This window comes from Palaemon carinicauda, chromosome 14, assembly GCF_036898095.1.
Source record: "Palaemon carinicauda isolate YSFRI2023 chromosome 14, ASM3689809v2, whole genome shotgun sequence".
Classification (NCBI taxonomy): domain Eukaryota; kingdom Metazoa; phylum Arthropoda; class Malacostraca; order Decapoda; family Palaemonidae; genus Palaemon; species Palaemon carinicauda.
Window position 1 is genome coordinate 126,528,125 of NC_090738.1, and position 11,480 is coordinate 126,539,604.

Sequence of the window (11,480 nt, forward strand, 5' to 3'; positions counted from 1 at the left end):
AAGACTAGAGAACAATGGTTTGATTTTGGAATGTCCTCCAACTAGAAGAGCTGCTTACTATAGCTAGAGAGTCTCTCTCTACCCTTTCTAAGAGGAAAGTAACCACTGAACAATATACGGAAGCTAATCAAAGTAGTTAAGACTTACTTAATAAGCGGAACAATACCAGAAAACACTCCTTCCATTGAGCAATTTCAAGTTTATGAAAATACTGATAAGTTACTACAGAATTTTCAGTTAAAATGGCAATAACAATCATTGGAAAAGTCTTCCTTTGTAATTACTAAAGATAATAAAAAAAAGATGCCAAGGTGTATGAAACCAAATTCCATGTGACGTTACATTCCTATTAACATTTACTTCTTTATGGCTTTCTTTAAAGCTAACACAAAAATAGAGAAGAATTGGCTGCCGTTTTCGAAAGGATGATGCCTTGGGAGAGACTGGAGAACAAACAATAATTTCATTAGGAATGATGTCAACCTTTATGTAACATGCATCATGAACCTTTTTCTATTGTTTTATGTTACTAAAATAAATTTTCACTTAAATACGAATGTTCCTAAATCTAAGTATCATCATCATCATCATCATCATCATTTATTATTACTATTATTATTATTACTTGGTAAGCTACAACCTTAGTTAGAAAAGCATTATGCTATAACCCCAAGTGCTCCAACAGGGAAATATAGCCCAGTAAGGAAAGGAAATAATTAACTATATGAGAAGTAATGAACATTTAAAATAAAATATTTTAAGAACATTAACAACATTAAAACAGATATTTCATAGATAAACTATAAAAAGACATATGTCAGCCTGTTTCAACATAAAAACATTTGCTGTTAGTTTGAACTTCTGACGTTCTACCGATTCAATTACCCGATTAGGGAGATCATTCCACAACTTGGCCTCAGGTGGTATAAAACTTCTAAAATACAGTGTAGTATTGAGACTCATGATAGAGAACGCCTGACTATTAGAATTAACTGCATGCCTAGTATTACGAACAGGATGTTATTGTCCGGGAAGATCTGAATGTAAAAGATGGTCAGAATTATGAAAAATCTTATGCAACATGCATGACGAACTAAGTGAACGACGGTGCCAAAGATTAATAACTAGATCAGGAATAAGAAATTTAATAGACCGTAAGATCCTGTTCAACAAATTAAGATGTGAATCAGCAGCTGAAGACCAGACAGAGGAACAATACTTGAAACAGGGTAGAATGAAAGAATTAAAACACTTCTTCAGAATAGACTTTCTCAATGCACCAAATTTGTGCAACTGAAGAAGACACAGACCTAATGTATTTCTCAAAAGTAAATTTGTTGTCGAGAATAACACCTAAAATTTCTAGTCATAAAGAGTTAAAGAAACTTTATCAATGCTGAGATTCGGATTTTGAGGAGCAACTGTCCTTGACCTACTCACAATCATACTTTGAGTTTTGTTAGGATTCAACTCCATGCTCCATAATTTGCACCGTGCACTAATTTTAGTAAATAATGTATTTATGTAAAATTTCATCAATACAAATAACATGATCGTGATAGCCATAGGAAAAGAATGGCAAGCATACATATAGGACGTATGCATGCATAAATAGGATTTGAGACTCGCATTTATCTACACACGATATGATGTGTAAAGATACAAACGTATTAAGACAGAATATAATCGAATCGTTTTCAGAGATAACACATACTGTAAACGGGGAAAAAATAATTAAAAGAAGAGGTAAGTGGAAATTTTTTGAAGTGCATTTTCACAGTTTTTTTTCATATCATATCGTATATTAAACATGTGAAATTACATAAAAAATGATATACAGTTCATTTCGCAACATAATAACCACAATCCATGTGTTCGTAGTTTGGCAAAAGGTTTGCTACGGTTTTTTTGCAATAAAGCTACATGCGACAAAATGATTCCTTTAAGAAATCTACATATTAAAATAAATGTCTAAAGGGCTTTCAAACGCGAAATGTTCTGCCTTAACTAACCGCAACGTCCCTTGGTAAATTCGCGACGAAACTGTTACAATAACAGTGGGTTATGAGTCTGAGCATCTCAACGTTGGGTTGCATGTCCTCATAACAAGAATCGTTCTATTCCGAAAAGTCACCAATGTTGGTAAAACAATAGAGATTGACTGTAAAGTAAATTCACGTTTCCATCTCTTCTCAGTTCGAGCTGTCATGGCCTAGAGATAGTATGTAATAACAGCAGAAATATCATATTGGCTCTGAGAGAAACGTTTTTTCCAATCTTCAATAAATCTCTGTGAACCGAGATATGTTAGAACACAAGACAGTTATGATACTGAACTTATAAAGGATTTAAGCAAAGTTAGACATTGAGAAGTAGGAGTAAAATGATAGATGAGGAAGAAAAAGGAGACAGTATGTTGGAATTCTTGATAAATGACAAAACGTCTTTGCCTGGTGATCGCAAGACAAGGGTTCGAGTCCTGCTCGAACTTGTTAGTACCTTTAGTGTCGGCAACCTCACCATCCCTGTGAGCTAAGGATAGGGAGTTAGGGGGAGCCTATAGGTCTACCTGCTGAGTCATCAGCAGCCATTACCTGAAGATTCCTCTGTCTGTCTCTAGGGCATTGACCAGCATGCTAGGGCAATGTCACTGTCCCTTGCCTCTTCCAGCCATTCATAAGTGGCCTTTAAACATAAACCTTTAAGTGAAACAGTAAAATACACATAAAAGCTAGATCTAAAATCTCACTATTTCAAGATAAAGGAAGAGCAAGATATGAAACAAGAACATCAACTCATAATGAGTTAGAAATTATCATTATAAATAAACTGCGAAAGATAAGGGTCTACTAATTTAAAAAAAAGGTAGCCCGGTCTGTTACTGAACTCGGGGAATAGAAATTTAAGACCGGAAATGACGTCACACGGGCATAAGAAAAGTAACTTCAAGAAAAACTTATATTTAAACATAAAATATATGAACGAGTATGATTTCCATTTTCTCGTTCTTATTTCATCACTTATTCTGTTATCATTCACTAAAAGTATTTTAGTTTAACACTAAATCAGCACACTGTCCCTCTTCGTTAGTATTCCGTTTTGGTGTCGGGTTCCCAATCATTCATCTTACCAAAGCTATTTTCCGCATAATTTCTCTTCTTCTTTCAGTCCCCTTTAAGCCTCTGATTCCAGAAACTGAGTTCCATGGAAGGATTCGGAATGGAACGGAATTAATGTTTCCAGCATTGGAAACTTGCTTCGGTAGTTGAGGATAAATTTTGATAAAAGGAGTGGAAAGAGAGAGAGAGAGAGAGAGAGAGAGAGAGAGAGAGAGAGAGAGGAGAGAGAGAGAGAGAGAGAGAGAGAGGGGGGGGGGAGCTGTTTTGAGTAACAGTTTTGCAACCTTGTCAGACTTTGTTACAAAATAAAATAGAATTCATTAAAAGATAAAAAGAAAAGTTAATCTGGGGATTGCAAACGACTAGGAATGCCAGTTTTCAATAATCTTCTTTACACACCAAAACACAAAGACAAACTCTTTGGTCAATACTAATCTTAACAGTAGATATCAATGACTTTCTTGGGCAAGATTACTCTTGTTTTCGATTTCAAGACATAAGATATGAATCTAGTTAACCCCCCTAACGTTTATATATATATATATATATATATATATATATATATATATATATATATATATATATATATATATATATATATATATATATATATGTGTGTGTGTGTGTGTGTGTGTGTGTGTGCGTGTGTATTAAATAAAACAAGACTAAGAAGTGAGAGGAAATGTTTTCTTTTTCTCAGCTCCTTTATCTCATTGGCTCTCCATCTTTCTTAATCTTTAACCGGTTACAGTCATATAATCGGGGTCAGTATTCCCTTAGGGGATATTTATAGTTCTCATGTTTCAAACGATATCGGGATAAAACACATTCATTCATGCATACTGGATTAAGTGTCCGTTTTTGGTTCGCTAAGAGATTGTTATATATATATATATATATATATATATATATATATATATATATATATATATATATATATATAATATATATATATATATATATATATATATATATATATATATATATATATATATATATATATATATATACCTATTTCTTTCTTCTGAGTGGGGATATCTTACGTGGTGGAAGGGTTTGTGTATTGCGATGATCAGCACAGCTTTATTAATAAGGGCCACTCATACTCAAACATGAATAAAGGACACGTCTGAGGACTTTATTTTACAGATGTCTATAAACAGCCGCATTTGCTGATTTTGCTCTCTCTCTCTCTCTCTCTCTCTCTCTCTCTCTCTCTCTCTCTCTCTCTCTCTCTCTCTCTCTCTCTCTCTCTCTCTCTATATATATATATATATATATTTATATATATGCTGTATATATATATATTACATACATTGATACATATATCTAAATACATGCACACACATTTATATATATATATATATATATATATATATATATATATATATATATATACATACAGTAGTCATAAATATACATAGACATGAACATACACAAACATACGCACACACACACACACACACACACACATATATATATATATATATATATATATATATACATACATAAATTTATTATTATCATTATTTCTACCTAAGCTTCAGCCCTAGTTAGAAAAAGCAGGCTGCTATTAGCACAAGGGTTGCAAGAGTGAATAATAGCCCAGAAAGGAAAGGATGTAAGGAAATATGAGAAGTAATGAACAGTGAATATAAAATATTTTGAGAACAATAACAACATTAAAAGAGATCTTTCATATATAAACTATAAAGAGAGACTTATGTCAGCCTGTTCAACAAAAAACATTCGCTGCAAGATTGAAGTTTTGCAGTTCCACTTCTTCAACTGCCTGATTAGGAAGGTCATTTCATAATTTAGTCATAGCGGGAAAAAAATCCAAAAATATTATGTAGTATTCAGCCTTATGATGTGAAGACCTGAATACAAAAAAGTGGATGGTCAGAGCTATAAAATAACTTATGCAACGTGCATAAAATTTGCTGTTTATCTTTAGCCACTTGTTATTATATGACCCCCTTCTTTCTCGATTTTCTTTTATATTTGTAGGCTTGTTAATACTAAACCTTGAAATCTAGAGTAGAAATAAAAGAAGAAACCGTAATTTCTATGTTAGGATTCGACCTCCAAAAATGAGTTAAAGCGAGGTTACCTAAATATTAACTAGGTATAGCATAGCAAGTGCAAATTTAATGTTAGTGGAGTCCTATCAAATGAATTTCCAGTGAACAGCAGATTACTCCAAAGGAATGTGTTTTAACCTATGTTTTTTATCCTCCTCATGGATTTTGTAATGCATAGCACAGTTCGGAATGGTGGAGAAGGATTGTACTGGATTGTTAACATTGAATTAGCTGACCTTAAGTATGCTGATGACGCTGTCCTTATTCGGAGAACATCACAGGCCTGGCAAAGCTTGTTTACCAGACTGCATGAAATATCATATGATGTTGGGCTCAAGATAAATAGAAGAAAAACAGATGATGAGAACTGAATATTCAATGGAAGATGAAATATCATTGGATGGAGAGAGAATTAATGAGGTGGAATCATTTAAATATTTAGGAACTATGATCTCTATCATAGTATCTTTAGAACTTGAGTTTAATGAAAGATTGAAAAAAAAAATCAGACAATGGGTATGTTAAGTAAAATTTGGAAATTAAATCACCTGAAATTACATATAAAAATTAGACTTTATATCAGTTTAGTGAGATAAGCCTTACTGTATGGACATGAGTCATGGTATAACAATGAACCAATATCCAACAGATTTTGTAGATTTGAGAACAAAGCCCATAGAAGAATATTGGGAGTAAAATGGCAGGACAGGATTGGAAATGAAACAACAAGAAAAATTGCTCGAGTGCCATATGTGGATGAGATCATGGTGAAGGGCAGATATCAATGGTTTGGCCATGCTCTTTGCACTCCCCAAGAGAGATTACTTCACCAAACTTTCAACTGGGCTTCACAAGGCACTAGAAGAGTTGGAAGACCAGGCCTATATGGCTGAGGACTATGAAGCGTGAAATCGGAGATGATAAATGGCGAAGTATTGATTTAAAAACTCAAGAAGTAGACGACTGGCGTCATTAGGCGTAGATGATGATGATGATATGAGCACCTAAATAAAGAATTTCTATTTTCTCAAGAGACACCCCTTGGCAGGGAAAAGGATCAATACTACAAAAATGTACATTGGAGAGCCAATGAGATAAAGGAGCTGAGAAAAAGAAAACATTTCCTCTCACTTCTTAGTCTTGTTTTATTTAATACACACGCACACACACACACACACATATATATATGAAAATGAAAACACTTAACTTCAGGATAGAATTGATTACTATTATGGAAGAGGTAATTTCCATTTCCACAAATACAATAGTTCATTATTAACTTAATGGTTCAAAAGAATTATCAGAATACCATCTACGTAACTTAATGAAAAGTTGTGAAAGTAAGAAAAAAAGCAAAATATCAAGTTTAGAATGCGACGTTTTTGTAATATTCACGAGAACTACCAGACAGGAAAGGGGTCACAACCTAGTAACATATATGAAAAAGTCAGAGATTAAACTGTTGGGGTGTTATGCCTTAATATTAATTTTCAAAGTTTTTTCCTCAGGTCTAACCAGGATTCAAAATAATAGACATACAAAATGGATTTCTTTCCAGTGATATTTTTTTTTTTTCAATCGATTATCCACCATTATGAGTCAGTCGCTTGTCTTCCTTTTTCATAAATGTAGATGACAGGTTTCGGGATTGATCATATTTAGTGTTACCAATACTATTCTCTCTCTCTCTCTCTCTCTCTCTCTCTCTCTCTCTCTCTCTCTCTCTCTCTCTCTCTCTCTCTCTCGGAATTAGGAATTATGTAATAGGTAATACGACTGAATCTATTATAGGTTTATTAGAATAATAACAATATAGGTAAAACTGTAATTGTTTGCCTAATTACAGAACGTTTTTTACTGCAAGTTTATAATGTACTTAGTAAAAAGACCCAATAACACAAAATCTTGGCCCCAGGATGTAGGTGCTGATGACTTACAATAGAAAAAAAATGTCTAAGAAATCTTTCTTAACAGAAGCAATCGAAAATAACGTTTTAAATAGTCAAATTTCGTTCTAGTTTTCTTTTCTCGTTATGGCTATCCACTATACCGAATAAATTTGAAAAGAAAAGGAAAGTTATTTAAATAAAAAGTCTTGGATAAAAATAATCCCAGAGATGAAAGCCTTCTGACTTATTTCTTCCTTATCTAAAGAAGCATCAAATTAGAAAAGGCTTTTTGGGCTCAAGCCATGTCGTCCTGATGGAACTTCCATCAGGACGACATGGCCATCTCACCCAAAAATAGATTTTTCGCTTCGCTCAAAATCCGTTTTTTGAGAGAGCCCACGATTTCTATTTCCTCGGGATTTTTCACTCTGACAGGGCTTCAAGGTCAACGTTCTTCTTCGTCACCTAGGAGAAATAAATAAGGTGTCTAGATGGCGATAAAAAAAAAAAAAAAAAGATTCTAAAGGCTGAGGGGAAATAACTTGAACTCAAGGTAGAGCAACTCAAACAACTGAAGGAGGCTGAGTGTAGGAGGAGGGATTAATGTAGAATCTAACAAAGTGAAACCGTTTTCAAGAGAATGAGACATACACAACAAAAGATTTCCTAACCCTTTGGACAGACTTAGATATATGGAACAGACAATAGAAATTAAGTTTCTTCCATAGAATTCATGATTCTATCACTGGCGTATATTCAAAAAGAAACTTATGTCAATCTATTGATATATATATATAATATATATATATATATATATATATATATATATATATATATATATATATATATATATATATATTTATATATATATATATAAATATAACAAAAAGAAACTTCTGTCAATTTATTGATATATATATATATATATATATATATATATATATATATATATATATATATATATATATATATATGAGTATGGACTTTGTACTTAGTATTATTAAAATAAAAAGTCACCCTCTAAATACGCATTAAGATAATCCAAAACAGAAGATATACTTTCCGGATGCACCAACCTAATTAAAAATATTGATGAAAGTGTGATGCCTGAGGCTGCCAAGAGGCAAGAAAGGAAAAACCTATTTGGAAATTTATATATAATTAGTCTTTAGTGATAAAGGCAGCGTTCCATGAGTTAAAGAGCCAAGTTGTAATGTTTACAAAATTACTATAATGTATACCGGAAACAAAATGCATTTAAGATCATTTAAAAACAGGGAGCCATTTTTTCTTGAATGAGGGTAATATATGAGCACATGAAACAAGTTGAATCTGAGGAAGGAAATTACCCAAGATTACTTATGGTCTTATGCAATTCTAAGACTTACAACGGGATATTCATTTTAAATTTCACACCTCGATATCCCTTTTCAAGGGAAAGGGTAACGTGGCTTTGGTATGATTTCATGAAAGAGGAAATGAAAAATGGCGAGAAAAGAATCATTCCGTGATATGCCTTAAAATTCTAAGGTTAACCAATGAAAAAATCGGAATCAATTAAGGAATGATTCAGTATGGAAATTAATCAAAGAATAGAATATCTGCAATAACCGATGAAGAAATGAAATAATCAATCAGTCTGGTAACAGATAACACAATCAGCTGATTGATTAGCTTTATTGGAGAATCATTTCACAGTACTGATTAACCAAACATCTCATTCACTTAGAAAAAATCTTCTATATAGACATTCATCTGATTGATCAGTGAAAATGTCAACGGTTCAATCAATCTACTAATCTGTGGAGAAGAATAAAAAAAGCAAGAATAATTCTTCGTCACAATGATTCTGGAAAAGTTTTAAGTTTTCACATAAGAGTAAAACAATTAAAATGATTGATCTTTAAATTTATTCCCAATTTTGTAAAGAAAAAAAAAAACTAAATATAAGGGTACTGTTTACATATAATTGGACTCTCCAAGTAATATAAATGTATAATATTCCATATTCAGAACGTAATTTATTTTGGCGACCAAATATCTAAAGAAATGTCTGTAAAAACAATAATCAAGAATCCACTTTCAAAATGGTTAACTGGCTTTTCCCCGGCCATCACATCATGTGGACAAAGGCCGACACAAGTAATCCACGTTGATAACTTGATTCATAGATATATTTTGATATCTATATTAATTACTGTACCTGCATACACAGGTCAAACATAAGAGTGATATGTAAATATATATATATATATATATATATATATATATATATATATATATATATATATATATATATATATATATATATATATATATATATATATATATATAGTAATATATAATGTGTGTGTATTTTCAAGTGGCTTTGCTGATTCTTTTGTCCTTAATTTGCCCATCACTGAACATAAGGAGTTTTAAATGTTCGTCTCCATTGTAGGAAATTAATTCATTTCGTTAATGCAATCCTTTGCTCTTACATATCCTTGCTTTGGTCGGTTTACAAAAAGTCCTATCCATACAGATTCCCAAACGCTTTTACGACAAGAACATTATCTGGTTATGAATGTCTTCCGGTGCAGAGAGCTGAAACTGACTTACAATAATATCCACTAAGTGCAGCTTTCAAACCCTTATGGATATTACTTCCATTTAAAATTCGTATACAACAGCTCTTTTGAACAGCAAAGGTCAAATTACCATCCAGTTTTTAAAGGCGAACTATTTAACAGAAACAAGGATCGTTCAGTATCGTCATTCCACCCCACTCAAGTCCTTCAGCTTTTCTTTTATTCTTTAAAGCTTCATCTTACTGTATTCTTAAAATATAATTCGGTCGACTATCTATGATTGAGGATTTTTCTATTCATCCTTCTTGCTCTTCAGGTCTGTTTCAAAGATTTTGTTTCCGAGTGGACCCTGTTTATCAACAGACAGAAGTGTGTTTATCCTTTTTACATTATGTTTATCATTTTTTTTTTTTCAGATTTATGGAATTTGGAGTGCATATGTAAATGTAACACGTCCTACTTCTGAACTAATTAAAAAGTGGTAATACAAGTATATAACGAAACACCCTGACGATTTTATCAAAGCTTCCGGCAGTTATGGTGCTTTCTTAAACCTTATGCCAATATAATAATAATAATAATAATAATAATAATAATAATAATAATAATAATAATAATAATAATAATAGTAATAATAGTAATAATAATAATAATGATAATAATAATGCAATAACAGAACATCTTTTTTAAAAGCTTTCCTCAGATATTTAGACAGCTCTTCAATATAATTTATATATTCGTGACAAACACAGGACTTCAACACTACCTATTTGAAAAACCTATTTCTCAGCACCATCTTAACTAAGAATATCGAAATAACTGTAGAGTATTTTTGGCTCTGGAATCATACTTTTATTGAAGGTTTGATTTTTGTTAATAAAAATAATTGCATGGATAATATATTCAAGTTTCATAACATTGGGAATTTTTACATTTTATTCTACAATTTTTCCTATCATACCATACCTATTCTACTCCTTATTTAATCCGAGTGTAACATCATGTAACATCATGAAAAAACTAGAAAAGCAATCTGAGAGTGCAGGCCTTCACCATGGAAGCTTATTTAGGTCGACCTTATGCCTGACCTTGACTTTTGACCTAAGACTCAAAATTGAATCACTTTCACGTCTCAACATAATCCCTGAAAGTTTCACTAGCCTAGGAGTAAAATTGTGGCCGGGATGATGTTCACAAACAAACAGACAAATGGACAAACAGGGGTGAAAACATAACTTCCTCCTAACTTCGTTGGAGGACGCAAAAAAAAAAAAAAAGCTTGAGCCATTTCAATCATCTTCTCTTAAAGCTAAATGAATTACATTTAGGTAGATTACGGAAATTAGAACAAGAATCCCCGTTAAAATATATTTGTTGCACAAAATTCAAGCAATTGGTATTTCGATTATCAAAAGGGAAATTGCTTCCGGACAAATTATTTGGAGAAAGGAATTCCGGACAAATTATTTGGAGAAATGAAAAGTTCCTTCTGTCTCATTGCTTGCATGCACGTGCGCTGAAGACCAGGTTCATAAACAGTGCTTTACGACATTTAAAGTTCTGGCAAAAATCCAATCGGATAACCAAAACAGCCGGTGTTACATCATGGTGGATACCACTTTCTGCAGTGATGCGATAACGTCCCAATTTACAGTGATCAAGTGCCCTAATTACCACAGCTATGCTGTGTTGTATGTGGGCCTTTGGACAGGGTGAATTACTCCAGGTAAATGGACGCTTAACAACCGAAAAATAGATTACTATCCATGAAGCTCTAGTTCAAGGTAGTAGTTAAACCATAATTTCTACAGCTGATGC